This window comes from Heterodontus francisci, chromosome 3, assembly GCF_036365525.1.
Source record: "Heterodontus francisci isolate sHetFra1 chromosome 3, sHetFra1.hap1, whole genome shotgun sequence".
NCBI classification, from domain to species: Eukaryota; Metazoa; Chordata; class Chondrichthyes; order Heterodontiformes; family Heterodontidae; genus Heterodontus; species Heterodontus francisci.
The window spans coordinates 181,771,804-181,798,855 of NC_090373.1; the positions used below are offsets into that span (position 1 = coordinate 181,771,804).

General features: G+C 44.4%; 1 protein-coding gene across 1 annotated transcript in view; it reads left to right on the forward strand.

The window, feature by feature from the left end:
* susd4 (sushi domain containing 4) overlaps positions 1-27,052 on the forward strand; it is a 100,155-nt gene that overhangs the window by 16,137 nt on the left and 56,966 nt on the right. The gene's annotated exons all lie outside the window — the stretch shown is intronic.

Sequence of the window (27,052 nt, forward strand, 5' to 3'; positions counted from 1 at the left end):
GTCTGTGAGTATGTGTGTCTGCTTTTGTATATACCGGCCAGATTTTATTCCAGCGACAGGGGTCCCGGCATCGGGCCGGATAGCTGGGGGAGAACCCGCCTTGGAACTCCATCGGGCCGGATAGCTGGGGGAGAACCCGCCTTGGAACTCCATCGGGCCGGATAGCTGGGGGAGAACCCGCCTTGGAACTCCATCGGGCCGGATAGCTGGGGGAGAACCCGCCTTGGAACTCCATCGGGCCGGATAGCTGGGGGAGAACCCGCCTTGGAACTCCATCGGGCCGGATAGCTGGGGGAGAACCCACCTTGGAACTCCATCGGGCCGGATAGCTGGGGGAGAACCCGCCTTGGAACTCCATCGGGCCGGATAGCTGGGGGAGAACCCGCCTTGGAACTCCATCGGGCCGGATAGCTGGGGGAGAACCCGCCTTGGAACTCCATCGGGCCGGATAGCTGGGGGAGAACCCGCCTTGGAACTCCATCGGGCCGGATAGCTGGGGGAGAACCCGCCTTGGAACTCCATCGGGCCGGATAGCTGGGGGAGAACCCGCCTTGGAACTCCCTCGGGCCGGATAGCTGGGGGAGAACCCACCTTGGAACTCCATCGGGCCGGATAGCTGGGGGAGAACCCGCCTTGGAACTCCATCGGGCCGGATAGCTGGGGGAGAACCCGCCTTGGAACTCCATCGGGCCGGATAGCTGGGGGAGAACCCGCCTTGGAACTCCATCGGACCGCCGTTGCAATTTAATGGCAGGCTTTAAGGGATAACTTTGCGCCTCCTAGCTGGCGGCCAATTGAAGGGCAGCACCACTGCCCGTGTTACAGGAGGCCCCAGGGCAGTGGGTGGCGTTAAGCTCGCAGGGGACAGTCAGGCAGACCCTATCAACAGGGTGGTGGGGCGGGGAATATTGCCGGGAGGGGTCCCTCCAGGGGCCATGGATTGCCTCCAGTGCAGGGCCCTACGTCATCCACAAAATTGGCATGGAGGCAGGAAGAAGCCCTTAAGTGGCCATTGAAGGGCCTCAATTGGCCTGCGACGGGAAAGGCTATCCTCGACTTTCCCCGCCCCAGACAAAATGGCAGGGAGCCAGGACAACGGCGGGAACAGTGTCCCTTACCATTTTGTTTGCTCCCCCCCACTCCCCTGTCTCCATTCCTATCTCGGTGTTTGAGTGTGTCTAAATGTGTGTGTGTGTGTCTGAGTGTGTGTGTCTGAGTGTATGTGTCTGAATGTGTGCGTCTGAGTCTGAGTCTGTGTGAGTGTGTGTGTGTGTGTGTGTGAGAGTCTATGTGTGTGTGAGGGTCTGTGTGTGTGTGAGGGTCTGTGTGTGAGAGTCTGAATGTATGTGTACGTGAGTGTGTATGTGTGAGTGAGTCTGAGTCTGAGTGTGTGTGAGTCTGAGTGTGTGTGAGTCTGAGTCTGAGTCTGACTGTGTGTGTGCGAGCCTGAATATGTGTGTGTGAGTCTGTGTATGAGTCTGTGTGTGAGAGAGAGTCTGAACTTGTGTGTGAGAGAATCTGAGCGTGTGTGTGTGAGTCTGAGTGTGAGAGTCTGTGTGTGTGAGTGTGTGAGTGTGTGAGTGTGTGTGTGAGAGTGTGTGTGTGTATGAGTCTGAGTGTGTGTGTTTGTGTGTGTTAGTCTGAGTGTGTGTGTGTGTGTTAGTCTGAGTGTGTGTGTTAGTCTGAGTGTCTTTGTGAATCTGAGTGTTTATGTTAGTCTGAGTGTGTGTGTTTGTGTGTGTTAGTCTGAGTGTCTTTGTGAATCTGAGTGTGTGTGTTAGTCCGAGTGTGTGTGTTAGTCCGAGTGTGTGTGTTAGTCCGAGTGTGTGTGTGTGTGTGTGTGTTAGTCTGTGTGTGTGTGAGTCTGTGTGTGAGAGTCTGAATGTATGTGTACGTGAGTGTGTATGTGTGAGTGAGAGAGTCTGAGTCTGAGTGTGTGAGAGTCTGAATGTGTGTGACTCTGAGTCTGACTGTGTGTGTGTGTGTGTGTGTGTGTGTGTGTGTGTGTGAGTGTGCGAGCGAGCCTGAATATGTGTGTGAGAGTCTATGTGTGTGTGTGAGTGTGTGTGTGTGTGAGAGTCTGAACTTGTGTGTGAGAGAGTCTGAGCGTGAGTGTGTGAGTCTGAGTGTGAGAGTCTGAGTGTGCGCGTGAGAGTCTGAGTGTGTGAGTCCGTGTGTGTGTGTGTGTGTGTGAGTCTGAGTGCCTCTGTTTTAGTGTGCATGTGTGTGTGAGTCTGTCTTTGTGAGTCTGAGTGTGTGTGTGTGTTAGTCTGAGTGTGGGTGTTAGTCTGAGTGTGGGTGTTTGTGTGTGTTAGTCTGAGTGTGTGAGTGTGTGTGTGTTAGTCTGTGTGTGTTAGTGTGTGTGTGTGTTAGTCTGAGTGAGTGTGTGTGTGTGTGTGTTAGTCTGAGTGTGTGTGTGTGTGTGTTAGTCTGAGTGAGTGTGTGTTAGTCTGAGTGTGTGTGTTTGTGTGTGTTAGTCTGAGTGTGTGTGAGTGTGTGTGCGTTAATCTGAGTGTGTGTTTTTTGTGTGTTTGTCTGAGTGTGTGTGTTAGTCTGAGTGTGTGTGTTAGTCTGAGTGTGTGTGTGTGTGTGGGTGTGTTAGTCTGAGTGTGTGTGTTTTTGTGTGTTAGTCTGAGTGTGTGTGTTTTTGTGTGGTAGTCTGAGTGAGAGTGTGTGTGTGTGTGTGTGTGTGTTAGCCTGAGTGTGTGTGTTTGTGTGTTAGTCTGTGTGTGTGTTTTTGTGTGTTAGTCTGTGTGTGTGTTTTTGTGTGTTAGTCTGAGTGTGTGTGTTTTTGTCAGTTAGTCTGAGTGTGTGTGTTTTTCTGTGTTAGTCTGAGTGTGTGTGTGTTAGTCTGAGTGTGTGTGTGTGTGTGTGTGTTAGTCTGAGTGTGTGTCTATTTTTGTGTGTTGGTCTGAGTGTGTGTGTTTTTGTATGTTAGTCTGAGTGTGTGTGTTAGTCCGAGTGTGTGTGTGTGTTAGTCTGAGTGTGTGTGTGTGTGTTAGTCTGAGTGTGTGTGTGTTAGTCTGAGTGTGTGTGTTTGTGTGTGTTAGTCTGAGTGTGTGTTAGTCTGAGTGTGTGTGTTTGTGTGTGTTAGTCTGAGTGTGTGTTAGTCTGAGTGTGTGTGTTTGTGTGTGTTAGTCTGAGTATGTCTATTTTTGTGTGTTAGTCTGAGTGTGTGTGTGTGTTAGTCTGAGTGTGTGTGTGTGTCTGTGTTGGTCTGAGTGTGTGTGTGTTTTTGTGTGTTGGTCTGAGTGTGTGTGTTTTTGTGTGTTAGTCTGTGTGTGTGTGTGTTAGTCTGAGTGTTAGTCCGAGTGTGTGTGTGTGTTAGTCTGAGTGTGTGTGTTTGTTTGTGTTAGTCTGAGTGTGTGTGTTATTCTGAGTGTGTGTGAGTGTGTGTGTTAGTCTGAGTGTGTGTGAGTGTGTGTTAGTCTGAGTGTGTGTGTTTGTGTGTGTTAGTCTGAGTATGTCTATTTTTGTGTGTTAGTCTGAGTGTGTGTGTTAGTCTGAGTGTTAGTCCGAGTGTGTGTGTGTGTTAGTCTGAGTGTGTGTGTTTGTTTGTGTTAGTCTGAGTGTGTGTGTTTGTGTGTGTTAGTCTGAGTATGTCTATTTTTGAGTGTTAGTCTGAGTGTGTGTGTGTGTTAGTCTGAGTGTGTGTGTTTGTGTGTGTTAGTCTGAGTGTGTGTTAGTCTGAGTGTGTGTGTTTGTGTGTGTTAGTCTGAGTGTCTTTGTGAATCTGAGTGTGTGTGTTAGTCTGAGTGTGTGTGTTAATCCGAGTGTGTGTGTTAGTCCGAGTGTGTGTGTTAGTCCGAGTGTGTGTGTGTGTGTGTTAGTCTGTGTGTGTGCGACTCTGAGTCTGAGTCTGAGTCTGACTGTGTGTGTGTGTGTGTGTGTGTGTGTGTGTGTGTGTGAGTGTGCGAGCGAGCCTGAATATGTGTGTGAGAGTCTATGTGTGAGTGTGTGTGAGTGTGAGTGTGAGTGAGTGTGAGTGAGTGTGAGTGAGTGTGTGAGAGAGAGTCTGAACTTGTGTGTGAGAGAGTCTGAGCGTGAGTGTGTGAGTCTGAGTGTGAGAGTCTGAGTGTGCGCGTGAGAGTCTGAGTGTGTGAGTCCGTGTGTGTGTGTGTGTGTGTGTGTGTGAGTGAGTGTGTGTGAGTGTGTGTGTTAGTCTGAGTGTGTGTGAGTGTGTGTTAGTCTGAGTGTGTGTGTTTGTGTGTGTTAGTCTGAGTATGTCTATTTTTGAGTGTTAGTCTGAGTGTGTGTGTGTGTTAGTCTGAGTGTGTGTGTGTTAGTCTGAGTGTGTGTGTGTTAGTCTGAGTGTGTGTGTTTTTGTGTGTTAGTCTGAGTGTGTGTGTTTTTGTGTGTTAGTCTGAGTGTGTGTGTGTGTGTTAGTCTGTGTGTGTGTGTGTGTGTGTTTAGTCTGTGTGTGTGTTAGTCTGAGTGTGTGTGTTAGTCTGAGTGTGTGTGTGTTTTTGTGTGTTAGTCTGAGTGTGTGTGTGTGTTAGTCTGAGTGTGTGTGTTAGTCTGAGTGTGTGTGTTTTTGTGTGTTAGTCTGAGTGTGTGTCTTAGTCTGAGTGTGTGTGTTTGTGTGTGTTAGTCTGAGTGTGTGTTAGTCTGAGTGTGTGTGTTTGTGTGTGTTAGTCTGAGTGTCTTTGTGAATCTGAGTGTGTGTGTTAGTCTGAGTGTGTGTGTTAATCCAAGTGTGTGTGTTAGTCCGAGTGTGTGTGTTAGTCCGAGTGTGTGTGTGTGTGTGTTAGTCTGTGTGTGTGTGACTCTGAGTCTGAGTCTGACTGTGTGTGTGTGTGTGTGTGTGTGTGTGTGTGTGTGTGAGTGTGCGAGCGAGCCTGAATATGTGTGTGTGAGTGTGAGTGTGAGTGAGTGTGAGTGAGTGTGAGTGAGTGTGTGAGAGAGAGTCTGAACTTGTGTGTGAGAGAGTCTGAGCGTGAGTGTGTGAGTCTGAGTGTGAGAGTCTGAGTGTGCGCGTGTGAGTCCGTGTGTGTGTGTGTGTGTGTGTGTGTGAGTGAGTGTGGGTGAGTGTGTGTGTGAGTCTGAGTGCCTCTGTTTTAGTGTGCATGTGTGTGTATGAGTGAGTCTGTCTTTGTGAGTCTGAGTGTGTGTTAGTCTGAGTGTGTGTGTTAATCTGAGTGTGGGTGTTAGTCTGAGTGTGGGTGTTAGTCTGAGTGTGGGTGTTTGTGTGTGTTAGTCTGAGTGTGTGAGTGTGTGTGTGTTAGTCTGTGTGTGTTAGTGTGTGTGTGTTAGTCTCAGTGAGTGTGTGTGTGTGTGTGTTAGTCTGAGTGTGTGTGTGTGTGTTAGTCTGAGTGTGTGTGTGTGTTAGTCTGAGTGTGTGTGTTTGTGTGTGTTAGTCTGAGTGTGTGTGAGTGTGTGTGTGTTAATCTGAGTGTGTGTTTTTTTGTGTGTTTGTCTGAGTGTGTGTGTTAGTCTGAGTGTGTGTGTTAGTCTGAGTGTGCGTGTTAGTCTGAGTGTGTGTGTTTGTGTGTGTTAGTCTGTGTGTGTGTTTTTGTGTGTTAGTCTGAGTGTGTGTGTTTTTCTGTGTTAGTCTGAGTGTGTGTGTGTTAGTCTGAGTGTGTGTGTGTTAGTCTGAGTGTGTGTCTATTTTTGTGTGTTGGTCTGAGTGTGTGTGTTTTTGTGTGTTAGTCTGAGTGTGTGTGTTAGTCTGAGAGAGTGTGTGTGTTAGTCTGAGTGTGTGTGTGTGTGTGTTAGTCTGAGTGTGTGTGTTAGTCTGAGTGTGTGTGTTTGTGTGTGTTAGTCTGAGTGTGTGTTAGTCTGAGAGTGTGTGTTAGTCTGAGTGTGTGTGTTTTTTTGTGTGTTAGTCTGAGTATGTCTATTTTTGTGTGTTAGTCTGAGTGTGTGTGTGTGTTAGTCTGAGTGTGTGTGTGTGTGTGTGTCTGTGTTAGTCTGAGTGTGTGTGTGTTTTTGTGTGTTGGTCTGAGTGTGTGTGTTTTTGTGTGTTAGTCTGTGTGTGTGTGTGTTGGTCTGAGTGTGTGTGTGTTTTTGTGTGTTAGTCTGAGTGTGTGTGTTTTTGTGTGTTGGTCTGAGTGTGTGTGTTAGTCTGAGTGTTAGTCCGAGTGTGTGTGTGTGTTAGTCTGAGTGTGTGTGTTTGTGTGTGTTAGTCTGAGTGTGTGTGTTATTCTGAGTGTGTGTGAGTGTGTGTGTTAGTCTGAGTGTGTGTGAGTGTGTGTTAGTCTGAGTGTGTGTGTTATTCTGAGTGTGTGTGAGTGTGTGTGTTAGTCTGAGTGTGTGTGAGTGTGTGTTAGTCTGAGTGTGTGTGAGTGTGTGTTAGTCTGAGTGTGTGTGTTTGTGTGTGTTAGTCTGAGTGTGTGTGTTTTTGTGTGTTAGTCTGAGTATGTCTATTTTTGTGTGTTAGTCTGAGAGTGTGTGTGTGTTAGTCTGTGTGTGTGTGTGTTAGTCTGAGTGTGTGTGTTTTTGTGTCTTAGTCTGAGTGTGTGTGTTTGTGTGTGTTAGTCTGAGTGTGTGTTAGTCTGAGTGTGTGTGTTTGTGTGTGTTAGTCTGAGTGTCTTTGTGAATCTGAGTGTGTGTGTTAGTCTGAGTGTGTGTTAATCCGAGTGTGTGTGTTAGTCCGAGTGTGTGTGTTAGTCCGAGTGTGTGTGTTAGTCCGAGTGTGTGTGTGTGTGTGTTAGTCTGTGTGTGTGTGACTCTGAGTCTGAGTCTGAGTGTGACTGTGTGTATGTGTGTGTGTGTGTGTGTGTGAGTGTGCGAGCGAGCCTGAATATGTGTGTGTGAGTGTGAGTGTGAGTGAGTGTGAGTGAGTGTGAGTGAGTGTGAGTGAGTGTGTGAGAGAGAGTCTGAACTTGTGTGTGAGAGAGTCTGAGCGTGAGTGTGTGAGTCTGAGTGTGAGAGTCTGAGTGTGCGCGTGTGAGTCCGTGTGTGTGTGTGTGTGTGTGTGTGTGTGTGTGTGTGTGAGTGAGTGTGGGTGAGTGTGTGTGTGAGTCTGAGTGCCTCTGTTTTAGTGTGCATGTGTGTGTGTGAGTGAGTCTGTCTTTGTGAGTCTGAGTGTGTGTGTTAATCTGAGTGTGGGTGTTAGTCTGAGTGTGGGTGTTAGTCTGAGTGTGGGTGTTAGTCTGAGTGTGGGTGGTTGTGTGTGTTAGTCTGAGTGTGTGAGTGTGTGTGTGTTAGTCTGTGTGTGTTAGTGTGTGTGTGTGTTAGTCTGAGTGAGTGTGTGTGTGTGTGTGTTAGTCTGAGTGTGTGTGTGTGTGTTAGTCTGAGTGTGTGTGTGTGTGTGTGTTAGTCTGAGTGTGTGTGTTTGTGTGTGTTAGTCTGAGTGTGTGTGAGTGTGTGTGTGTTAGTCTGAGTGTGTGTGTTTTTCTGTGTTAGTCTGAGTGTGTGTGTGTTAGTCTGAGTGTGTGTGTGTTAGTCTGAGTGTGTGTCTATTTTTGTGTGTTGGTCTGAGTGTGTGTGTTTTTGTGTGTTAGTCTGAGTGTGTGTGTTAGTCCGAGAGAGTGTGTGTGTTAGTCTGAGTGTGTGTGTGTGTGTGTTAGTCTGAGTGTGTGTGTTAGTCTGAGTGTGTGTGTTTGTGTGTGTTAGTCTGAGTGTGTGTTAGTCTGAGAGTGTGTGTTAGTCTGAGTGTGTGTGTTTTTTTGTGTGTTAGTCTGAGTATGTCTATTTTTGTGTGTTAGTCTGAGTGTGTGTGTGTGTTAGTCTGAGTGTGTGTGTGTGTGTGTGTCTGTGTTAGTCTGAGTGTGTGTGTGTTTTTGTGTGTTGGTCTGAGTGTGTGTGTTTTTGTGTGTTAGTCTGTGTGTGTGTGTGTTGGTCTGAGTGTGTGTGTGTTTTTGTGTGTTAGTCTGAGTGTGTGTGTTTTTGTGTGTTGGTCTGAGTGTGTGTGTTAGTCTGAGTGTTAGTCCGAGTGTGTGTGTGTGTTAGTCTGAGTGTGTGTTTGTGTGTGTTAGTCTGAGTGTGTGTGTTATTCTGAGTGTGTGTGAGTGTGTGTGTTAGTCTGAGTGTGTGTGAGTGTGTGTTAGTCTGAGTGTGTGTGAGTGTGTGTTAGTCTGAGTGTGTGTGTTTGTGTGTGTTAGTCTGAGTGTGTGTGTGTTAGTCTGAGTGTGTGTCTATTTTTGTGTGTTGGTCTGAGTGTGTGTGTTTTTGTGTGTTAGTCTGAGTGTGTGTGTTAGTCCGAGAGAGTGTGTGTGTTAGTCTGAGTGTGTGTGTGTGTGTGTTAGTCTGAGTGTGTGTGTTAGTCTGAGTGTGTGTGTTTGTGTGTGTTAGTCTGAGTGTGTGTTAGTCTGAGAGTGTGTGTTAGTCTGAGTGTGTGTGTTTTTTTGTGTGTTAGTCTGAGTATGTCTATTTTTGTGTGTTAGTCTGAGTGTGTGTGTGTGTTAGTCTGAGTGTGTGTGTGTGTGTGTCTGTGTTAGTCTGAGTGTGTGTGTGTTTTTGTGTGTTGGTCTGAGTGTGTGTGTTTTTGTGTGTTAGTCTGTGTGTGTGTGTGTTGGTCTGAGTGTGTGTGTGTTTTTGTGTGTTAGTCTGAGTGTGTGTGTTTTTGTGTGTTGGTCTGAGTGTGTGTGTTAGTCTGAGTGTTAGTCCGAGTGTGTGTGTGTGTTAGTCTGAGTGTGTGTGTTTGTGTGTGTTAGTCTGAGTGTGTGTGTTATTCTGAGTGTGTGTGAGTGTGTGTGTTAGTCTGAGTGTGTGTGAGTGTGTGTTAGTCTGAGTGTGTGTGAGTGTGTGTTAGTCTGAGTGTGTGTGTTTGTGTGTGTTAGTCTGAGTGTGTGTGTTTTTGTGTGTTAGTCTGAGTATGTCTATTTTTGTGTGTTAGTCTGAGTGTGTGTGTGTGTTAGTCTGAGTGTGTGTGTGTTAGTCTGAGTGTGTGTGTTTTTGTGTGTTAGTCTGAGTGTGTGTGTTTTTGTGTGTTAGTCTGACTGTGTGTGTTTTTGTGTGTTAGTCTGAGTGTGTGTGTGTGTTAGTCTGAGTGTGTGTGTGTTTTTGTGTGTTAGTCTGAGTGTGTGTGTGTTAGTCTGAGTGTGTGTGTTAGTCTGAGTGTGTGTGTTTGTGTGTGTTAGTCTGAGTGTGTGTTAGTCTGAGTGTGTGTGTTTGTGTGTGTTAGTCTGAGTGTGTGTGTTTTTTTGTGTGTTAGTCTGAGTATATCTATTTTTGTGTGTTAGTCTGAGTGTGTGTGTTAGTCTGAGTGTGTGTGTGTGTGTGTCTGTGTTAGTCTGAGTGTGTGTGTGTTTTTGTGTGTTGGTCTGAGTGTGTGTGTTTTTGTGTGTTAGTCTGTGTGTGTGTGTGTTAGTCTGAGTGTATGTGTGTTTTTGTGTGTTGGTCTGAGTGTGTGTGTTTTTGTGTGTTGGTCTGAGTGTGTGTGTTTGTGTGTTAGTCTGAGTGTGTGTGTTAGTCTGAGTGTGTGTGTTTGTGTGTGTTAGTCTGAGTGTGTGTTTGTGTGTGTTAGTCTGAGTGTGTGTGTTTTTGTGTGTTAGTCTGAGTATGTCTATTTTTGTGTGTTAGTCTGACTGTGTGTGTTTTTGTGTGTTAGTCTGACTGTGTGTGTTTTTGTGTGTTAGTCCGAGTGTGTGTGTGTGTTAGTCTGAGTGTGTGTGTTTGTGTGTGTTAGTCTGAGTGTGTGTGTTATTCTGAGTGTGTGTGAGTGTGTGTGTTAGTCTGAGTGTGTGTGAGTGTGTGTTAGTCTGAGTGTGTGTGTTTGTGTGTGTTAGTCTGAGTGTGTGTGTTTTTGTGTGTTAGTCTGAGTATGTCTATTTTTGTGTGTTAGTCTGAGTGTGTGTGTGTGTTAGTCTGAGTGTGTGTGTGTTAGTCTGAGTGTGTGTGTTTTTGTGTGTTAGTCTGACTGTGTGTGTTTTTGTGTGTTAGTCTGAGTGTGTGTGTGTGTTAGTCTGTGTGTGTGTTAGTCTGAGTGTGTGTGTGTGTTAGTCTGAGTGTGTGTGTGTTTTTGTGTGTTAGTCTGAGTGTGTGTGTGTTAGTCTGAGTGTGTGTGTTAGTCTGAGTGTGTGTGTTAGTCTGAGTGTGTGTGTTAGTCTGAGTGTGTGTGTTTGTGTGTGTTAGTCTGAGTGTGTGTTAGTCTGAGTGTGTGTGTTTGTGTGTGTTAGTCTGAGTGTGTGTGTTTTTTTGTGTGTTAGTCTGAGTATATCTATTTTTGTGTGTTAGTCTGAGTGTGTGTGTGTGTTAGTCTGAGTGTGTGTGTGTGTGTGTCTGTGTTAGTCTGAGTGTGTGTGTGTTTTTGTGTGTTGGTCTGAGTGTGTGTGTTTTTGTGTGTTAGTCTGTGTGTGTGTGTGTTAGTCTCAGTGTGTGTGTGTGTTTTTGTGTGTTAGTCTGAGTGTGTGTGTTTGTGTGTGTTAGTCTGAGTGTGTGTGTTATTCTGAGTGTGTGTGAGTGTGTGTGTTAGTCTGAGTGTGTGTGAGTGTGTGTTAGTCTGAGTGTGTGTGAGTGTGTGTTAGTCTGAGTGTGTGTGTTTGTGTGTGTTAGTCTGAGTGTGTGTGTTTTTGTGTGTTAGTCTGAGTATGTCTATTTTTGTGTGTTAGTCTGAGTGTGTGTGTGTGTTAGTCTGAGTGTGTGTGTGTTAGTCTGAGTGTGTGTGTTTTTGTGTGTTAGTCTGAGTGTGTGTGTTTTTGTGTGTTAGTCTGACTGTGTGTGTTTTTGTGTGTTAGTCTGAGTGTGTGTGTGTGTTAGTCTGAGTGTGTGTGTGTTTTTGTGTGTTAGTCTGAGTGTGTGTGTGTTAGTCTGAGTGTGTGTGTTAGTCTGAGTGTGTGTGTTTGTGTGTGTTAGTCTGAGTGTGTGTTAGTCTGAGTGTGTGTGTTTGTGTGTGTTAGTCTGAGTGTGTGTGTTTTTTTGTGTGTTAGTCTGAGTATATCTATTTTTGTGTGTTAGTCTGAGTGTGTGTGTTAGTCTGAGTGTGTGTGTGTGTGTGTCTGTGTTAGTCTGAGTGTGTGTGTGTTTTTGTGTGTTGGTCTGAGTGTGTGTGTTTTTGTGTGTTAGTCTGTGTGTGTGTGTGTTAGTCTGAGTGTGTGTGTGTTTTTGTGTGTTGGTCTGAGTGTGTGTGTTTTTGTGTGTTGGTCTGAGTGTGTGTGTTTGTGTGTTAGTCTGAGTGTGTGTGTTAGTCTGAGTGTGTGTGTTTGTGTGTGTTAGTCTGAGTGTGTGTTTGTGTGTGTTAGTCTGAGTGTGTGTGTTTTTGTGTGTTAGTCTGAGTATGTCTATTTTTGTGTGTTAGTCTGACTGTGTGTGTTTTTGTGTGTTAGTCTGACTGTGTGTGTTTTTGTGTGTTAGTCCGAGTGTGTGTGTGTGTTAGTCTGAGTGTGTGTGTTTGTGTGTGTTAGTCTGAGTGTGTGTGTTATTCTGAGTGTGTGTGAGTGTGTGTGTTAGTCTGAGTGTGTGTGAGTGTGTGTTAGTCTGAGTGTGTGTGTTTGTGTGTGTTAGTCTGAGTGTGTGTGTTTTTGTGTGTTAGTCTGAGTATGTCTATTTTTGTGTGTTAGTCTGAGTGTGTGTGTGTGTTAGTCTGAGTGTGTGTGTGTTAGTCTGTGTGTGTTTTTGTGTGTTAGTCTGACTGTGTGTGTTTTTGTGTGTTAGTCTGAGTGTGTGTGTGTGTTAGTCTGTGTGTGTGTTAGTCTGAGTGTGTGTGTGTGTTAGTCTGAGTGTGTGTGTGTTTTTGTGTGTTAGTCTGAGTGTGTGTGTTAGTCTGAGTGTGTGTGTTAGTCTGAGTGTGTGTGTTAGTCTGAGTGTGTGTGTTTGTGTGTGTTAGTCTGAGTGTGTGTTAGTCTGAGTGTGTGTGTTTGTGTGTGTTAGTCTGAGTGTGTGTGTTTTTTTGTGTGTTAGTCTGAGTATATCTATTTTTGTGTGTTAGTCTGAGTGTGTGTGTGTGTTAGTCTGAGTGTGTGTGTGTGTGTGTCTGTGTTAGTCTGAGTGTGTGTGTGTTTTTGTGTGTTGGTCTGAGTGTGTGTGTTTTTGTGTGTTAGTCTGAGTGTGTGTGTGTTTTTGTGTGTTGGTCTGAGTGTGTGTGTTTTTGTGTGTTAGTCTGTGTGTGTGTGTGTTGGTCTGAGTGTGTGTGTGTTTTTGTGTGTTAGTCTGAGTGTGTGTGTTTTTGTGTGTTGGTCTGAGTGTGTGTGTTAGTCTGAGTGTTAGTCCGAGTGTGTGTGTGTGTTAGTCTGAGTGTGTGTGTTTGTGTGTGTTAGTCTGAGTGTGTGTGTTATTCTGAGTGTGTGTGAGTGTGTGTGTTAGTCTGAGTGTGTGTGAGTGTGTGTTAGTCTGAGTGTGTGTGAGTGTGTGTTAGTCTGAGTGTGTGTGTTTGTGTGTGTTAGTCTGAGTGTGTGTGTTTTTGTGTGTTAGTCTGAGTATGTCTATTTTTGTGTGTTAGTCTGAGTGTGTGTGTGTTTTTGTGTGTTGGTCTGAGTGTGTGTGTTTTTGTGTGTTAGTCTGTGTGTGTGTGTGTTGGTCTGAGTGTGTGTGTGTTTTTGTGTGTTAGTCTGAGTGTGTGTGTTTTTGTGTGTTGGTCTGAGTGTGTGTGTTAGTCTGAGTGTTAGTCCGAGTGTGTGTGTGTGTTAGTCTGAGTGTGTGTGTTTGTGTGTGTTAGTCTGAGTGTGTGTGTTATTCTGAGTGTGTGTGAGTGTGTGTGTTAGTCTGAGTGTGTGTGAGTGTGTGTTAGTCTGAGTGTGTGTGAGTGTGTGTTAGTCTGAGTGTGTGTGTTTGTGTGTGTTAGTCTGAGTGTGTGTGTTTTTGTGTGTTAGTCTGAGTATGTCTATTTTTGTGTGTTAGTCTGAGTGTGTGTGTGTGTTAGTCTGAGTGTGTGTGTGTTAGTCTGAGTGTGTGTGTTTTTGTGTGTTAGTCTGAGTGTGTGTGTTTTTGTGTGTTAGTCTGACTGTGTGTGTTTTTGTGTGTTAGTCTGAGTGTGTGTGTGTGTTAGTCTGAGTGTGTGTGTGTTTTTGTGTGTTAGTCTGAGTGTGTGTGTGTTAGTCTGAGTGTGTGTGTTAGTCTGAGTGTGTGTGTTTGTGTGTGTTAGTCTGAGTGTGTGTTAGTCTGAGTGTGTGTGTTTGTGTGTGTTAGTCTGAGTGTGTGTGTTTTTTTGTGTGTTAGTCTGAGTATATCTATTTTTGTGTGTTAGTCTGAGTGTGTGTGTTAGTCTGAGTGTGTGTGTGTGTGTGTCTGTGTTAGTCTGAGTGTGTGTGTGTTTTTGTGTGTTGGTCTGAGTGTGTGTGTTTTTGTGTGTTAGTCTGTGTGTGTGTGTGTTAGTCTGAGTGTGTGTGTGTTTTTGTGTGTTGGTCTGAGTGTGTGTGTTTTTGTGTGTTGGTCTGAGTGTGTGTGTTTGTGTGTTAGTCTGAGTGTGTGTGTTAGTCTGAGTGTGTGTGTTTGTGTGTGTTAGTCTGAGTGTGTGTTTGTGTGTGTTAGTCTGAGTGTGTGTGTTTTTGTGTGTTAGTCTGAGTATGTCTATTTTTGTGTGTTAGTCTGACTGTGTGTGTTTTTGTGTGTTAGTCTGACTGTGTGTGTTTTTGTGTGTTAGTCCGAGTGTGTGTGTGTGTTAGTCTGAGTGTGTGTGTTTGTGTGTGTTAGTCTGAGTGTGTGTGTTATTCTGAGTGTGTGTGAGTGTGTGTGTTAGTCTGAGTGTGTGTGAGTGTGTGTTAGTCTGAGTGTGTGTGTTTGTGTGTGTTAGTCTGAGTGTGTGTGTTTTTGTGTGTTAGTCTGAGTATGTCTATTTTTGTGTGTTAGTCTGAGTGTGTGTGTGTGTTAGTCTGAGTGTGTGTGTGTTAGTCTGAGTGTGTGTGTTTTTGTGTGTTAGTCTGACTGTGTGTGTTTTTGTGTGTTAGTCTGAGTGTGTGTGTGTGTTAGTCTGTGTGTGTGTTAGTCTGAGTGTGTGTGTGTGTTAGTCTGAGTGTGTGTGTGTTTTTGTGTGTTAGTCTGAGTGTGTGTGTGTTAGTCTGAGTGTGTGTGTTAGTCTGAGTGTGTGTGTTAGTCTGAGTGTGTGTGTTAGTCTGAGTGTGTGTGTTTGTGTGTGTTAGTCTGAGTGTGTGTTAGTCTGAGTGTGTGTGTTTGTGTGTGTTAGTCTGAGTGTGTGTGTTTTTTTGTGTGTTAGTCTGAGTATATCTATTTTTGTGTGTTAGTCTGAGTGTGTGTGTGTGTTAGTCTGAGTGTGTGTGTGTGTGTGTCTGTGTTAGTCTGAGTGTGTGTGTGTTTTTGTGTGTTGGTCTGAGTGTGTGTGTTTTTGTGTGTTAGTCTGTGTGTGTGTGTGTTAGTCTCAGTGTGTGTGTGTGTTTTTGTGTGTTAGTCTGAGTGTGTGTGTTTGTGTGTGTTAGTCTGAGTGTGTGTGTTATTCTGAGTGTGTGTGAGTGTGTGTGTTAGTCTGAGTGTGTGTGAGTGTGTGTTAGTCTGAGTGTGTGTGAGTGTGTGTTAGTCTGAGTGTGTGTGTTTGTGTGTGTTAGTCTGAGTGTGTGTGTTTTTGTGTGTTAGTCTGAGTATGTCTATTTTTGTGTGTTAGTCTGAGTGTGTGTGTGTGTTAGTCTGAGTGTGTGTGTGTTAGTCTGAGTGTGTGTGTTTTTGTGTGTTAGTCTGAGTGTGTGTGTTTTTGTGTGTTAGTCTGACTGTGTGTGTTTTTGTGTGTTAGTCTGAGTGTGTGTGTGTGTTAGTCTGAGTGTGTGTGTGTTTTTGTGTGTTAGTCTGAGTGTGTGTGTGTTAGTCTGAGTGTGTGTGTTAGTCTGAGTGTGTGTGTTTGTGTGTGTTAGTCTGAGTGTGTGTTAGTCTGAGTGTGTGTGTTTGTGTGTGTTAGTCTGAGTGTGTGTGTTTTTTTGTGTGTTAGTCTGAGTATATCTATTTTTGTGTGTTAGTCTGAGTGTGTGTGTTAGTCTGAGTGTGTGTGTGTGTGTGTCTGTGTTAGTCTGAGTGTGTGTGTGTTTTTGTGTGTTGGTCTGAGTGTGTGTGTTTTTGTGTGTTAGTCTGTGTGTGTGTGTGTTAGTCTGAGTGTGTGTGTGTTTTTGTGTGTTGGTCTGAGTGTGTGTGTTTTTGTGTGTTGGTCTGAGTGTGTGTGTTTGTGTGTTAGTCTGAGTGTGTGTGTTAGTCTGAGTGTGTGTGTTTGTGTGTGTTAGTCTGAGTGTGTGTTTGTGTGTGTTAGTCTGAGTGTGTGTGTTTTTGTGTGTTAGTCTGAGTATGTCTATTTTTGTGTGTTAGTCTGACTGTGTGTGTTTTTGTGTGTTAGTCTGACTGTGTGTGTTTTTGTGTGTTAGTCCGAGTGTGTGTGTGTGTTAGTCTGAGTGTGTGTGTTTGTGTGTTAGTCTGAGTGTGTGTGTTATTCTGAGTGTGTGTGAGTGTGTGTGTTAGTCTGAGTGTGTGTGAGTGTGTGTTAGTCTGAGTGTGTGTGTTTGTGTGTGTTAGTCTGAGTGTGTGTGTTTTTGTGTGTTAGTCTGAGTATGTCTATTTTTGTGTGTTAGTCTGAGTGTGTGTGTGTGTTAGTCTGAGTGTGTGTGTGTTAGTCTGTGTGTGTTTTTGTGTGTTAGTCTGACTGTGTGTGTTTTTGTGTGTTAGTCTGAGTGTGTGTGTGTGTTAGTCTGTGTGTGTGTTAGTCTGAGTGTGTGTGTGTGTTAGTCTGAGTGTGTGTGTGTTTTTGTGTGTTAGTCTGAGTGTGTGTGTGTTAGTCTGAGTGTGTGTGTTAGTCTGAGTGTGTGTGTTAGTCTGAGTGTGTGTGTTTGTGTGTGTTAGTCTGAGTGTGTGTTAGTCTGAGTGTGTGTGTTTGTGTGTGTTAGTCTGAGTGTGTGTGTTTTTTTGTGTGTTAGTCTGAGTATATCTATTTTTGTGTGTTAGTCTGAGTGTGTGTGTGTGTTAGTCTGAGTGTGTGTGTGTGTGTGTCTGTGTTAGTCTGAGTGTGTGTGTGTTTTTGTGTGTTGGTCTGAGTGTGTGTGTTTTTGTGTGTTAGTCTGTGTGTGTGTGTGTTAGTCTCAGTGTGTGTGTGTGTTTTTGTGTGTTAGTCTGAGTGTGTGTGTTTTTGTGTGTTGGTCTGAGTGTGTGTGTTTTTGTGTGTTAGTCTGAGTGTGTGTGTTAGTCTGAGTGTGTGTGTTCGTCTGAGTGTGTGTTTGTGTGTGTTAGTCTGAGTATGTCTATTTTTGTGTGTTAGTCTGAGTGTGTGTGTGTTTTTGTGTGTTAGTCTGACTGTGTGTTTTTGTGTGTTAGTCTGTGTGTGTGTGTGTTAGTCTGAGTGTGTGTGTGTTTTTGTGTGTTAGTCTGAGTGTGTGTGTTTTTGTGTGTTGGTCTGAGTGTGTGTGTTTTTGTGTGTTAGTCAGAGTGTGTGTGTTAGTCTGAGTGTTAGTCCGAGTGTGTGTGTGTGTTAGTCTGAGTGTGTGTGTTTGTGTGTGTTAGTCTGAGTGTGTGTGTTAGTCTGAGTGTGTGTGAGTGTGTGTTAGTCTGAGTGTGTGTGTTTTTGTGTGTTAGTCTGAGTATGTCTATTTTTGTGTGTTAGTCTGAGTGTGTGTGTGTTAGTCTGAGTGTGTGTGTGTTAGTCTGAGTGTGTGTGTGTCAGTCTGAGTGTGTGTGTTTTTGTGTGTTAGTCTGACTGTGTGTGTTTTTGTGTGTTAGTCTGAGTGTGTGTGTGTGTGTGTTAGTCTGTGTGTGTGTAAGTCTGTGTGTGTTAGTCTGACTGTGTGTGTTATTGTGTGTTAGTCTGAGTGTGTGTTATTGTGTGTTAGTCTGAGTGTGTGTGTGTGTTAGTCTGAGTGTGTGTTTTTGTGTGTTAGTCTGAGTGTGTGTGTTAGTCTGAGTGTGTGTGTTAGTCTGAGTGTGTGTGTTTGTGTGTGTTTGTGTGTGTTAGTCTGAGTGTGTGTTAGTCTGAGTGTGTGTGTTTGTGTGTGTTAGTCTGAGTGTGTGTGTTTTTTTGTGTGTTAGTCTGAGTATGTCTATTTTTGTGTGTTAGTCTGAGTGTGTGTGTGTGTTAGTCTGAATGTGTGTGTGTGTTAGTCTGAGTGTGTGTGTGTTTTTGTGTGTTGGTCTGAGTGTGTGTGTTTTTGTGTGTTAGTCTGTGTGTGTGTGTGTTAGTCTGAGTGTGTGTGTGTGTGTTTTTGTGTGTTCGTCTGAGTGTGTGTGTGTTTTTGTGTGTTAGTCTGAGTGTGTGTGTTTTTGTGTGTTGGTCTGAGTGTGTGTGTTTTTGTGTGTTGGTCTGAGTGTGTGTGTTTTTGTGTGTTAGTCTGAGTGTGTGTGTTAGTCTGAGTGTGTGTGTTTGTGTGTGTTAGTCTGAGTGTGTGTTTGTGTGTGTTAGTCTGAGAGTGTGTGTTTTTGTGTGTTAGTCTGAGTATGTCTATTTTTGTGTGTTAGTCTGAGTGTGTGTGTGTTTTTGTGTGTTAGTCTGAGTGTGTGTGTTTTTGTGTGTTAGTCTGAGTGTGTGTGTGTGTTAGTCTGTGTGTGTGTTAGTCTGAGTGTGTGTGTGTGTGTGTGTGTGTGTGTGTTAGTCTGAGTGTGTGTGTGTTTTTGTATGTTCGTCTGACTGTGTGTGTTTTTGTGTGTTAGTCTGAGTGTGTGTGTGTTAGTCTGTGTGTGTGTAAGTCTGTGTGTGTGTGTGAGAGAGAGTCTGAACTTGTGTGTGAGAGAGTCTGAGTGTGCGAGCGTGAGAGTTTGAGTGTGCGCGTGAGAGTCTGAGTGTGTGTGTGAGTGAGTGTGTGTGTGAGTGAGTGTGTGTGTGAGTCTGAATGCCTCAGTTTTAGTGTGCATGTGTGTGTGTGAGTCTGTCTTTGAGAGTCTGAGTGTGTGTGTTAGTCTGAGTGTGTGTGTTTGTGTGTGTTAGTCTGAGTGTGTGTGTTAGTCTGAGTGTGTGTGTTTGTGTGTGTTAGTCTGAGTGTGTGTGTTAGTCTGAGTGTGTGTGTGTGTGTTAGTCTGAGTGTGTGTGTGTGTTAGTCTGAGTGTGTGTGTGTGTGTGCGTGTGTTAGTCTGAGTGTGTGTGTGTGTGTTAGTCTGAGCGTGTGTGTGTGTGTGTGTGTGTTAGTCTGAGTGTGTGTGTGTTAGTCTGAGTGTGTATGTGTGTATGTGTTAGTCTGAGTGTGTGTGTGTTAGTCTGAGTGAGTGTGTGTGTGTGTGTGTGTTAATCTGAGTGTGTGTGTTTTTGTGTGTTAGTCTGAGTGTGTGTGTTAGTCTGAGTGTGTGTGTTAGTCTGAGTGTGTGTGTGTGTTAGTCTGAGTGTGTGTCTGTGCGTGCGTTAGTCTGAGTGTGTGTGTGTTAGTCTGAGTGTGTGTGTGTGTGTGTGTGTGTGTTCGTCTGAGTGTGTGTGAGTGTGTGTGTGTTAGTCTGAGTGTGTGTGTGTGTGTGTGTTAGTCTGAGTGTGTGTGTGTGTGTGTTAGTCTGAGTGAGTGTGTGTGTGTGTGTTAATCTGAGTGTGTGTGTTTTTGTGTGTTAGTCTGAGTGTGTGTGTGTGTGTCTGTGTTAATCTGAGTGTGTGTGTTTGTGTGTGTTAGTCTGAGTGTGTGTGAGTGTGTGTGTGTTAATCTGAGTGTGTTTGTTTTTGTGTGTTTGTCTGAGTGTGTGTGTTAGTCTGAGTGTGTGTGTTATTCTGAGTGTGTGTGTTAGTCTGAGTGTGTGTGTTTGTGTGTGTTAGTCTGAGTGTGTGTGTTTTTTTGTGTGTTAGTCTGAGTATGTCTATTTTTGTGTGTTAGTCTGAGTGTGTGTGTGTGTTAGTCTGAGTGTGTGTGTGTGTGTGTCTGTGTTCGTCTGAGTGTGTGTGTGTTTTTATGTGTTGGTCTGAGTGTGTGTGTTTTTGTGTGTTAGTCTGTGTGTGTGTGTGTTGGTCTGAGTGTGTGTGTTTTTGTTTGTTGGTCTGAGTGTGTGTGTTTTTGTGTGTTAGTCTGAGTGTGTGTGTTAGTCTGAGTGTGTGTGTTTTTGTGTGTTAGTCTGAGTATGTCTATTTTTGTGTGTTAGTCTGACTGTGTGTTTTTGTGTGTTGGTCTGAATGTGTGTGTTTTTGTGTGTTAGTCTGAGTATGTCTATTTTTGTGTGTTAGTCTGACTGTGTGTTTTTGTGTGTTGGTCTGAGTGTGTGTGTTTTTGTGTGTTAGTCTGAGTGTGTGTGTGTGTTAGTCTGTGTGTGTGTTAGTCAGAGTGTGAGTGTGTGTGTGTGTGTGTTAGTCTGACTGTGTGTGTTTTTGTGTGTTAGTCTGAGTGTGTGTGTGTTAGTCTGTGTGTGTGTAAGTCTGTGTGTGTGTGTGAGAGAGTCTGAGTGTGCGAGCGTGAGAGTTTGAGTGTGCGCGTGAGAGTCTGAGTGTGTGTGTGTGTGTGAGTGTGTGTGTGAGTCTGAGTGCCTCAGTTTTAGTGTGCATGTGTGTGTGTGTGTGTGTTAGTCTGAGTGTGTGTGTGTGTGTGTGTTAGTCTGAGTGTGTGTGTGTGTTAGTCTGTGTGTGTGTTAGTCTGAGTGTGTGTGTGTGTGTGTGTGTGTGTGTGTTAGTCTGAGTGTGTGTGTGTTTTTGTATGTTCGTCTGACTGTGTGTGTTTTTGTGTGTTAGTCTGAGTGTGTGTGTGTTAGTCTGTGTGTGTGTAAGTCTGTGTGTGTGTGTGAGAGAGAGTCTGAACTTGTGTGTGAGAGAGTCTGAGTGTGCGAGCGTGAGAGTTTGAGTGTGCGCGTGAGAGTCTGAGTGTGTGTGTGAGTGAGTGTGTGTGTGAGTGAGTGTGTGTGTGAGTCTGAATGCCTCAGTTTTAGTGTGCATGTGTGTGTGTGAGTCTGTCTTTGAGAGTCTGAGTGTGTGTGTTAGTCTGAGTGTGTGTGTTTGAGTGTGTTAGTCTGAGTGTGTGTGTTAGTCTGAGTGTGTGTGTTTGTGTGTTAGTCTGAGTGTGTGTGTTAGTCTGAGTGTGTGTGTGTGTGTTAGTCTGAGTGTGTGTGTGTGTTAGTCTGAGTGTGTGTGTGTGTGTGCGTGTGTTAGTCTGAGTGTGTGTGTGTGTGTTAGTCTGAGCGTGTGTGTGTGTGTGTGTGTGTTAGTCTGAGTGTGTGTGTGTTAGTCTGAGTGTGTATGTGTGTATGTGTTAGTCTGAGTGTGTGTGTGTTAGTCTGAGTGAGTGTGTGTGTGTGTGTGTGTTAATCTGAGTGTGTGTTTTTGTGTGTTAGTCTGAGTGTGTGTGTTAGTCTGAGTGTGTGTGTTAGTCTGAGTGTGTGTGTGTGTTAGTCTGAGTGTGTGTCTGTGCGTGCGTTAGTCTGAGTGTGTGTGTGTTAGTCTGAGTGTGTGTGTGTGTGTGTGTGTGTGTTCGTCTGAGTGTGTGTGAGTGTGTGTGTGTTAGTCTGAGTGTGTGTGTGTGTGTGTGTTAGTCTGAGTGTGTGTGTGTGTGTGTTAGTCTGAGTGAGTGTGTGTGTGTGTGTTAATCTGAGTGTGTGTGTTTTTGTGTGTTAGTCTGAGTGTGTGTGTGTGTGTCTGTGTTAATCTGAGTGTGTGTGTTTGTGTGTGTTAGTCTGAGTGTGTGTGAGTGTGTGTGTGTTAATCTGAGTGTGTTTGTTTTTGTGTGTTTGTCTGAGTGTGTGTGTTAGTCTGAGTGTGTGTGTTATTCTGAGTGTGTGTGTTAGTCTGAGTGTGTGTGTTTGTGTGTGTTAGTCTGAGTGTGTGTGTTTTTTTGTGTGTTAGTCTGAGTATGTCTATTTTTGTGTGTTAGTCTGAGTGTGTGTGTGTGTTAGTCTGAGTGTGTGTGTGTGTGTGTCTGTGTTCGTCTGAGTGTGTGTGTGTTTTTATGTGTTGGTCTGAGTGTGTGTGTTTTTGTGTGTTAGTCTGTGTGTGTGTGTGTTGGTCTGAGTGTGTGTGTTTTTGTTTGTTGGTCTGAGTGTGTGTGTTTTTGTGTGTTAGTCTGAGTGTGTGTGTTAGTCTGAGTGTGTGTGTTTTTGTGTGTTAGTCTGAGTATGTCTATTTTTGTGTGTTAGTCTGACTGTGTGTTTTTGTGTGTTGGTCTGAATGTGTGTGTTTTTGTGTGTTAGTCTGAGTATGTCTATTTTTGTGTGTTAGTCTGACTGTGTGTTTTTGTGTGTTGGTCTGAGTGTGTGTGTTTTTGTGTGTTAGTCTGAGTGTGTGTGTGTGTTAGTCTGTGTGTGTGTTAGTCAGAGTGTGAGTGTGTGTGTGTGTGTGTTAGTCTGACTGTGTGTGTTTTTGTGTGTTAGTCTGAGTGTGTGTGTGTTAGTCTGTGTGTGTGTAAGTCTGTGTGTGTGTGTGAGAGAGTCTGAGTGTGCGAGCGTGAGAGTTTGAGTGTGCGCGTGAGAGTCTGAGTGTGTGTGTGTGTGTGAGTGTGTGTGTGAGTCTGAGTGCCTCAGTTTTAGTGTGCATGTGTGTGTGTGTGTGTGTTAGTCTGAGTGTGTGTGTGTGTGTGTTAGTCTGAGTGTGTGTGTTTGTGTGTGTTAGTCTGAGTGTGTGTGTGTGTGTTAGTCTGAGTGTGTGTGTGTGTGTGTGCGTGTGTTAGTCTGAGTGTGTGTGTGTGTGTTAGTCTGAGTGAGTGTGAGTGTGTGTGTGTTAGTGAGTGTGTATGTGTGTATGTGTTAGTCTGAGTGTGTGTGTGTGTGTTAGTCTGAGTGAGTGTGTGTGTGTGTGTGTTAATCTGAGTGTGTGTGTTATTGTGTGTTAGTCTGAGTGTGTGTGTTAGTCTGAGTGTGTGTGTGTGTGTGTTAGTCTGAGTGTGTGTGTGTTAATCTGAGTGTGTGTGTGTGTGTGTGTGTGTGTGTTAGTCTGAGTGTGTGTGTGTGTGTTAGTCTGAGTGTGTGTGTGTGTGTGTGTTAGTCTGAGTGTGTGTGAGTGTGTGTGTGTTAGTCTGAGTGTGTATGTGTGTATGTGTTAGTCTGAGTGTGTGTGTGTGTGTTAATCTGAGTGAGTGTGTGTGTGTGTGTGTTAATCTGAGTGTGTGTGTTTTTGTGTGTTAGTCTGAGTGTGTGTGAGTGTGTCTGTGTTAATCTGAGTGTGTGTGTTTGTGTGTGTTAGTCTGAGTGTGTGTGAGTGTGTGTGTGTTAATCTGAGTGTGTGTGTTTGTGTGTGTTAGTCTGAGTGTGTGTGAGTGTGTGTGTGTTAATCTGAGTGTGTGTGTTTTTGTGTGTTTGTCTGAGTGTGTGTGTTAGTCTGAGTGTTAGTCTGAGTGTGTGTGTGTGTGAGTGTGTTAGTCTGAGTGTGTGTGTGTGTGTGTGTGTTAGTCTGAGTGTGTGTGTGTGTGTGTGTGTTAGTCTGAGTGTGTGTGAGTGTGTCTGTGTTAATCTGAGTGTGTGTGTTTGTGTGTGTTAGTCTGAGTGTGTGTGAGTGTGTGTGTGTTAATCTGAGTGTGTGTGTTTGTGTGTGTTAGTCTGAGTGTGTGTGAGTGTGTGTGTGTTAATCTGAGTGTGTGTGTTTTTGTGTGTTTGTCTGAGTGTGTGTGTTAGTCTGAGTGTTAGTCTGAGTGTGTGTGTGTGTGAGTGTGTTAGTCTGAGTGTGTGTGTGTGTGTGTGTGTTAGTCTGAGTGTGTGTGTGAGTGTGTTAGTCTGAGTGTGTGTGTTTGTGTGTGCTAGTCTGAGTGAGTGTTTGTGTGTGTTAGTCTGAGTGTGTGTGAGTGTGTGTGTGTTAATCTGAGTGTGTGTGTTTTTGTGTGTTTGTCTGAGTGTGTGTGTTAGTCTGAGTGTGTGTGTGTGTGAGTGTGTTAGTCTGAGTGTGTGTGTGTGTGTGTGTGTGTTAGTCTGACTGTGTGTGTTTTTGTGTGTTAGTCTGAGTGTGTGTGAGTGTGTGTGTGTTAATCTGAGTGTGTGTGTTTGTGTGTGTTAGTCTGAGTGTGTGTGAGTGTGTGTGTGTTAATCTGAGTGTGTGTGTTTTTGTGTGTTTGTCTGAGTGTGTGTGTTAGTCTGAGTGTTAGTCTGAGTGTGTGTGTGTGTGAGTGTGTTAGTCTGAGTGTGTGTGTGTGTGTGTGTGTGTTAGTCTGAGTGTGTGTGTGTGTGTGTTAGTCTGAGTGTGTGTGAGTGTGTCTGTGTTAATCTGAGTGTGTGTGTTTGTGTGTGTTAGTCTGAGTGTGTGTGAGTGTGTGTGTGTTAATCTGAGTGTGTGTGTTTGTGTGTGTTAGTCTGAGTGTGTGTGAGTGTGTGTGTGTTAATCTGAGTGTGTGTGTTTTTGTGTGTTTGTCTGAGTGTGTGTGTTAGTCTGAGTGTTAGTCTGAGTGTGTGTGTGTGTGAGTGTGTTAGTCTGAGTGTGTGTGTGTGTGTGTGTGTTAGTCTGAGTGTGTGTGTGAGTGTGTTAGTCTGAGTGTGTGTGTTTGTGTGTGTTAGTCTGAGTGAGTGTTTGTGTGTGTTAGTCTGAGTTTGTGTGAGTGTGTGTGTGTTAATCTGAGTGTGTGTGTTTTTGTGTGTTTGTCTGAGTGTGTGTGTTAGTCTGAGTGTGTGTGTGTGTGAGTGTGTTAGTCTGAGTGTGTGTGTGTGTGTGTGTGTGTTAGTCTGACTGTGTGTGTTTTTGTGTGTTAGTCTGAGTGTGTGTGTGTTAGTCTGTGTGTGTGTAAATCTGTGTGTGTGAGAGAGAGTCTGAACTTGTGTGTGAGAGAGTCTGAGTGTGCGAGCGTGAGAGTTTGAGTGTGAGAGTGTGTGTGAGTGTGTGTGTGTGTGTGAGTGAGTGAGTGTGTGAGTGAGTGTGTGTGTGAGTCTGAATGCCTCAGTTTTAGTGTGCATGTGTGTGTGTGAGTCTGTCTTTGAGAGTCTGAGTGTGTGTGTTAGTCTGAGTGTGTGTGTTTGTGTGTGTTAGTCTGAGTGTGTGTGTTAGTCTGAGTGTGTGTGTGTGTGTGTGTTAGTCTGAGTGTGTGTGTGTTAGTCTGAGTGTGTGTGTGTGTGTGTGCGTGTGTTAGTCTGAGTGTGTGTGTGTGTGTTAGTCTGAGTGTGTGTGAGTGTGAGTGTGTTAGTCTGAGTGTGTATGTGTGTATGTGTTAGTCTGAGTGTGTGTGTGTTAGTCTGAGTGAGTGTGTGTGTGTGTGTGTTAATCTGAGTGTGTGTGTTTTTGTGTGTTAGTCTGAGTGTGTGTGTTAGTCTGAGTGTGTGTGTGTGTGTTAGTCTGAGTGTGTGTGTGTGTTAGTCTGAGTGTGTGTGTGTGTGCGTGCGTTAGTCTGAGTGTGTGTTAGTCTGAGTGTGTGTGTGTGTGCGTGCGTTAGTCTGAGTGTGTGTTAGTCTGAGTGTGTGTGAGTGTGTGTGTGTTAGTCTGAGTGTGTATGTGTTAGTCTGAGTGTGTGTGTGTTAGTCTGACTGAGTGTGTGTGTGTGTGTGTTAATCTGAGTGTGTGTGTTTTTGTGTGTTAGTCTGAGTATGTGTGAGTGTGTCTGTGTTAATCTGAGTGTGTGTGTTTTTGTGTGTTAGTCTGAGTATGTGTGAGTGTGTCTGTGTTAATCTGAGTGTGTGTGTTTGTGTGTGTTAGTCTGAGTGTGTGTGAGTGTGTGTGTGTTAATCTGAGTGTGTGTGTTTTTGTGTGTTTGTCTGAGTGTGTGTGTTTGTCTGAGTGTGTGTGTTAGTCTGAGTGTGTGTTTTTGTGTGTTAGTCTGAGTGTGTGTGTGTGTTAGTCTGAGTGTGTGTGTGTGCTAGTCTGAGTGTGTGTGTGTTAGTCTGAGTGTGTGAGTGTGTGTGTGTGTGTTAGTCTGAGTGTGTGTGAGTGTGTGTGTGTTAGTGAGTGTGTATGTGTGTGTATGTGTTAGTCTGAGTGTGTGTGTGTGTTAGTCTGAGTGAGTGAGTGTGTGTGTGTGTGTGTTAATCTGAGTGTGTGTGTTTTTGTGTGTTAGTCTGAGTGTGTGTTAGTCTGAGTGTGTGTGTGTTAGTCTGAGTGTGTGTGTGTGTGCGTGTGTTAGTCTGAGTGTGTGTGTGTGTGTTAGTCTGAGTGTGTGTGTGTGTGTGTGTGTGTGTGTGTGTGTGTTAGTCCGAGTGTGTGTGAGTGTGTGTGTGTTAGTCTGAGTGTGTATGTGTGTATGTGTTAGTCTGAGTGTGTGTGTGTGTGTTAGTCTGAGTGAGTGTGTGTGTGTGTGTGTTAATCTGAGTGTGTGTGTTTTTGTTTGTTAGTCTGAGTGTGTGTGAGTGTGTCTGTGTTAATCTGAGTGTGTGTGCTTGTGTGTGTTAGTCTGAGTGTGTGTGAGTGTGTCTGTGTTAATCTGAGTGTGTGTGTTTGTGTGTGTTAGTCTGAGTGTGTGTGAGTGTGTGTGTGTTAGTCTGAGTGTGTGTGTGTGTGTTAGTCTGAGTGTGTGTGTGTGTGAGTGTGTTAGTCTGAGTGTGAGTGTGTTAGTCTGAGTGTGTGTGTTTGTGTGTGTTAGTCTGAGTGAGTGTTTGTGTGTGTTAGTTTGAGTGTGTGTGAGTGTGTGTGTGTTAATCTGAGTGTGTGTGTTTTTGTGTGTTTGTCTGAGTGTGTGTGTTAGTCTGAGTGTGTGTGTGTGTGAGTGTGTTAGTCTGAGTGTGTGTGTGTGTGAGTGTGTTAGTCTGAATGTGTGTGTGTGTGTGTGTTAGTCTGACTGTGTGTGTTTGTGTGTGTTAGTCTGAGTGTGTGTGTTTGTGTGTGTTAGTCTGAGTGTGTGTGTTTTTTTGTGTGTTAGTCTGAGTATGTCTATTTTTGTGTGTTAGTCTGAGTGTGTGTGTGTGTTAGTCTGAGTGTGTGTGTGTGTGTGTCTGTGTTCGTCTGAGTGTGTGTGTGTTTTTATGTGTTGGTCTGAGTGTGTGTGTTTTTGTGTGTTAGTCTGTGTGTGTGTGTGTTGGTCTGAGTGTGTGTGTTTTTGTTTGTTGGTCTGAGTGTGTGTGTTTTTGTGTGTTAGTCTGAGTGTGTGTGTTAGTCTGAGTGTGTGTGTTTTTGTGTGTTAGTCTGAGTATGTCTATTTTTGTGTGTTAGTCTGACTGTGTGTTTTTGTGTGTTGGTCTGAATGTGTGTGTTTTTGTGTGTTAGTCTGAGTATGTCTATTTTTGTGTGTTAGTCTGACTGTGTGTTTTTGTGTGTTGGTCTGAGTGTGTGTGTTTTTGTGTGTTAGTCTGAGTGTGTGTGTGTGTTAGTCTGTGTGTGTGTTAGTCAGAGTGTGAGTGTGTGTGTGTGTGTGTTAGTCTGACTGTGTGTGTTTTTGTGTGTTAGTCTGAGTGTGTGTGTGTTAGTCTGTGTGTGTGTAAGTCTGTGTGTGTGTGTGAGAGAGTCTGAGTGTGCGAGCGTGAGAGTTTGAGTGTGCGCGTGAGAGTCTGAGTGTGTGTGTGTGTGTGAGTGTGTGTGTGAGTCTGAGTGCCTCAGTTTTAGTGTGCATGTGTGTGTGTGTGTGTGTTAGTCTGAGTGTGTGTGTGTGTGTGTTAGTCTGAGTGTGTGTGTTTGTGTGTGTTAGTCTGAGTGTGTGTGTGTGTGTTAGTCTGAGTGTGTGTGTGTGTGTGTGCGTGTGTTAGTCTGAGTGTGTGTGTGTGTGTTAGTCTGAGTGAGTGTGCGTGTGTGTGTGTTAGTCTGAGTGTGTGTGAGTGTGTGTGTGTTAGTGAGTGTGTATGTGTGTATGTGTTAGTCTGAGTGTGTGTGTGTGTGTTAGTCTGAGTGAGTGTGTGTGTGTGTGTGTTAATCTGAGTGTGTGTGTTATTGTGTGTTAGTCTGAGTGTGTGTGTTAGTCTGAGTGTGTGTGTGTGTGTGTTAGTCTGAGTGTGTGTGTGTTAATCTGAGTGTGTGTGTGTGTGTGTGTGTGTGTGTTAGTCTGAGTGTGTGTGTGTGTGTTAGTCTGAGTGTGTGTGTGTGTGTGTGTGTTAGTCTGAGTGTGTGTGAGTGTGTGTGTGTTAGTCTGAGTGTGTATGTGTGTATGTGTTAGTCTGAGTGTGTGTGTGTGTGTTAATCTGAGTGAGTGTGTGTGTGTGTGTGTTAATCTGAGTGTGTGTGTTTTTGTGTGTTAGTCTGAGTGTGTGTGAGTGTGTCTGTGTTAATCTGAGTGTGTGTGTTTGTGTGTGTTAGTCTGAGTGTGTGTGAGTGTGTGTGTGTTAATCTGAGTGTGTGTGTTTGTGTGTGTTAGTCTGAGTGTGTGTGAGTGTGTGTGTGTTAATCTGAGTGTGTGTGTTTTTGTGTGTTTGTCTGAGTGTGTGTGTTAGTCTGAGTGTTAGTCTGAGTGTGTGTGTGTGTGAGTGTGTTAGTCTGAGTGTGTGTGTGTGTGTGTGTGTTAGTCTGAGTGTGTGTGTGTGTGTGTGTGTTAGTCTGAGTGTGTGTGAGTGT